Source organism: Octodon degus, unplaced genomic scaffold (assembly GCF_000260255.1).
Source record: "Octodon degus isolate 3935 unplaced genomic scaffold, OctDeg1.0 scaffold00242, whole genome shotgun sequence".
Lineage (NCBI taxonomy): Eukaryota > Metazoa > Chordata > Mammalia > Rodentia > Octodontidae > Octodon > Octodon degus.
In genome coordinates this window covers 557448-562432 of record NW_004524818.1, presented here as the reverse complement: position 1 = coordinate 562432, position 4985 = coordinate 557448, and positions in this window count along the sequence as shown.

Below are 4985 nucleotides of genomic sequence, written 5' to 3'. Positions count from 1 at the left end.
GAGCAATGTACACATTCAAGTGTGACATTAAAAATAATATATAATAAAATGACATATTTTGACATAATGGATGAGTAGGCAAAGGGAAATGCATTCAATTTATCATTGTGGGATAATTGATTATTCATATTAGCAGAGTAAAACTGAATAAAGCTGAATTTGACATGAATCAAGTACTTCCATTTTCAAAGGAAATTTTAAGTAACTTTAAGAGCAAAATATCGGCAAATACCTTTATGAAACATTTTTAAAGCAAGCAAATTTCATACAGCTTACTACATTAAAATAAGAGGGTTTCACCAGTGAGGTGATCATAAATATTTCAAAAATGGGAAAAATTTAAAAATATATTTATTCAAATAAGAAACTGTACATGCAAGGAGGGAAAATTAGTTTACATTAGTTACCATGGACAGGAACACACATTACACAGAATCTTCATGAATGACTTCTGCTCACAAGCAAAGTTACTCATATGGTGGAAAAACCAGAAATATAAGTTATGATTACAACACAAAAGAGTTTATGCCCAATATACAAGAATTCAATTAGCAATTGTTGTTCAATATGAAGATCAAAAGCATCTTCTATAATTCTTTCAGGAATATTAGTGGGTAAAACCATTTATGTGAAATAGCTTACATTTTAGCTTTTAAGTGCAAATATTTGCATGTTAGCTTAACAGGAGTATGAACTGGTTGGGCTGGGGCTAGTGAGATGGCTCAGTCGTCTAAAGCACCTACTTAGAACAAGCTTAGCAAAGCACAGGGACCATGGTTCAATCCCCCAGCACCACATGCCAGCCATCCCCGCCCCCTGGTGGGCTGAGATGGCCACCCCTCACACACAAATAAATAAATAAAATAAAATAAAATAAAATAAAATGATTGGGCTGACCAAGTAGCTCAGCAGATTAAAGTGCCTGCAAGCAGGCACAGGGGCCAAGGGTTCAATCCCCAGCCCTACTGTGCCAGACACAACCCCGGGGTGAGTTGAGATGGCAATTGAGACTGGGCATGGTGGTGTGTACCTGTAATCCCAGCTCTTGGGAGGCTGTAAATAGGTTGATCATTACGAGTCTGATCTAGTAGCGAGACCCTGAACACCCTGTAGACCCTCCCTAAAATACAAAAAAAAAAGAATATAAACTGTTACTCATGCAAAAATTCACATAGCTTAAGGCCTTCTCCTTAAAATACATCTGGAAAGTCTTGTGTCTGTACAGAGGATCACATATAAGAGTATGCATGACAGTATGTTGCTTTTTGTTGTTGTTGTTGTTTTCAAAAAGCCTGGGGAGTCTCTAAATGGCTGGACAGGTAATTGTAACATGGTTTACACAGTAGCACTGAGGAATTAAGCAAATGCTAAAACAGTTAAAAATCTTAAAGAATATTTATGCACTATGATATTTTTAATAGCTCAATAATAAAATGAAACACATCTCCATGCATTCACATATATGTGAAAATATATATGTAAAGTACTAAATTCAAAGTAAAATAACTCATTGGAAGAAAGGAATACACATGCCACTGAGTACTTACTTGTATTAACATGCTAGGGTTGCCACTAAAAGCTAATCCAGAAATGGTGACTTAACAGAAATTTGTTGTCTCATAATTCTGGAGGACAGAAGTCTCAAGACAAAAAATGGGAATTTTTTAATCTTATTTCTCATTGATTTCCTCACACTAGTGAGACAACATGATGTTTACACATATGGGTCTGATTTATTTCTCTTATGTGTACAGTCTTGAGTTGCACCCATTTATCTATAAAAGTCTCACTTTTATCCTTCTTTATGGTGGAGTATACCATTATATACAATAACCACATCTTTTGAGCCATTCCTTGGCTGTGAATTGCAAAGAAACTATTCAAAAGAAAAGGGAAAATGTAATGGAGGAAAGTGGAAAAGAAGAAAGGGAAAAAGAAAAATACATATTTATGCATAAGATAGTTAAAATAGCTTTACACCTTTTTTACTTACTGAAAAGAATAGTGTCTTGTTTAGACAAGATATTATGCCTATACCTTGTACTCAGAATAATGACTATGAAGACAACAATATTCAATGTGTTAATTATTGAAACTGTCCCACTAACATGCTTTGAAACTGTTTTGTTGTTATTTTATTTTTCCTCTTAAAAATAAAAAGGGGAAATCTTGAGGCATTTACAGGAGAGTGGATACAGCATAAAAGTATAATTTTGAGTGAAATAAATCAGGGACATAAGCTTAAATATTGCATATTTTTATATGAGAAACACAAAGCATAAATAATTAAAGAATGGAATGAAAGATAGATAATAGGAACCAGGGAATTAGATCTTCTCCAACAGGAAAAGGATCAAAGAATACAAAGGGAAACAGAAGGAGAGAGGTGGAAGGGATGAACAAAGAATTAAGTTATATTATGTGCATGTACCAGCTTCCTGTGAAAAATGTAATCATGGTGTGCAGCAAATATGTAAATTACAAATTGCAGAAAACAAAAATTAAAAACTAAGATATCAGATGTTTGTGTGTGGGAATCCTATATATTTTCAGAAATAAAATTGTTCAGAAAATGAAAGGCAAGATAATTATTAACACAAAGGAAAATATTTTTCTCTACTCATCCGAGAGTTGATAGGGCCAGCCTGATAGCTCAGCATACTAAAGGGCCTGTTTAGGCAGAGTGCAGTGGCTGGGATTCGATCCCCAGCCTGCTGTGCTGGCCCCGCCCCTGGGGTGCACTGAGATGTCCATGGAGCCTGGGTGTGGTGATGCGGGCCTGTAATCTCAGCACTTGGGAGGCTGAACACAATAGAAACACTACAAGTCTGATCTATGTAGTGAGACTCTATAGACCCTGTTCTAAATACAGAAAAAAAAAAGTTGATAAAATTGGAAAGGGGTAAATGCAGTACTTATAGTTGAAAAATCATTTATTGCCTCCCAAAACCAATAAAATATATATCCATCTCCATGTATAGTTCACACAAATAAAGAGAAGTTAATACAGGAGCAGATAACATTGCTTTGAGAAAGAAAATAGGTATTTTTTTTTCACTACTGATTTGCCCAAGCATTTGCTTGTACTTGAATCAGGTATATAAATGCCTTAAAGCCATCTCCTTTTCTTCTGTCAAGTAGATGTATATTTTATTAACCGGTTGCATACTGAAGTTGGAATTTGGCAAAAGGGGATATGAAGCAAGATATATTTTGGGTTGACAGAGGGAGGAATTCATTTGTTCGTTCTTTCATTTCTTCTTTCCTTCCTCCCTCCCTCTCTTCCTTTTCCCTTCCTTCTGCTTACCCATACTTTATAACAGAAGTAATATTCCATAGCCATAGATATATTTTGGTACATGAACAATGAGAAGAGATGAATCTAGGTGAGTGTGGAAATGTGCATTAGAAGTCCTTCTGGAGACAGAACCACACAAGCAAGAACTCTCCATTCCTAATATAAAAATACAGTTTTAAGGATTGGTGGCTTATGCCAGTACCAATTCGTCTTCTGGGGCTAAACTAGTGGAACTTGTTCCAAACTGCAGTTATCAGCAAAAAGAAGTTAGGTTTCTTGTAGTTGATAAGAAGGGCCTAGTTTAGTCTAGAGCAGCACTTTGATAAACACTCTACTAAGCAATTGATTTTTAGGTACTTTTTCACAGAGAAAACATAGAAGAATTTTTTTTTTTTTAACCTGGGGCCAGAGAGACAGTTCAGTGGACAAAAGCTCCTGCTTAGGCAAGCTTTGGCAAGCTTGGGGCTGCAGTTGATGCCCCATGGAATGCCGTCCCTCACTTTTTCATGAGTGATGATTATTACATTCCGGGGCTATCTTTGAAGCACATATAACTGGTTTTAGAATGAATTTCAATACCTCTCTCTGATTTCAGTAGCCCACATTTTCAATATCTACTATATCTGAGATACTTACTAACACTAATATTTAAAAAGGAAGAAATGACATTTTCAAAGCTTCATAATATAAACTAATCTGTAATACTGTATGCGTCTGTGAATTATGTTTCCATTCTGTCCTCAAAGTCAAGAAAATACTCAGCCAAATAAAGTAGCAGGCAAATAAATCATTTTAATTATAATAAATGGAAGTTTCTCTAAATATATTTCTGGCAGTAAATAGCTTCTATTATTGACTTTCTGCAAGAGTAATTTACAAAGAAACTGTTCTCCGTAAAGTTGGGGATGCCAGGCCATGAGCTATCCCTCATCTACGTATTTCATACTCTATTTGGACTTCTCCACCATGGACAGCAATTTTTAACTTTAAGACAATTGAACTGATATATTTATTATGAAATTATCCATCTTGTGAATTACCTGCTACCTACTGACTCATTGGCTAAATTTCAGGTTACAGTTTTCTATGGTGCACCTAGAATAAATGTATCTCAGATTTTAGAAACTTCCTGCTTTTATAGAATTAACAGTATTTTACATAGCATTCAAATGAAAAAGATGTTGCTTTCATTTTTCCATTTGCACTTCATTTTTCTCTGTTAGGAAGCAGTTAGTCGTGGTGGATTTGTTAAGTTGTGAACAGAGAATAACCTCGCCGTGGAGATGACCAAACTTCAAATCCTAAATTTGCTGTACTGGCTATGTGGCACTGTGCAGGTTGCTCAACATGTCTAGGCTTGATTTCCTTCAACATGGAGATATTATTTAACTTTTTCTACCTTTTTTTTTTATAAGAACCTTGGATTGAACTTGGCCCCCTGTGCTTGCTAGGGAAGCACTTATTCCACTGAGCCATCTCCCCAGCCCCAAAGAATTTTCTTTCTTTTTTTTTTTCAGAACCAGGGATTGAACTCAGGCCCTTACACTTGCCAGGGAAACACTTATTCTATTGAGCCATCTCCCCAGCATATTTAACTTTTTCTAATGTAACTTATAAGTTATAAATTGTTAAGTGCAATATTGGGTGCATCATGTGCATTCAATACCTGGCATTCATAAATATTAAC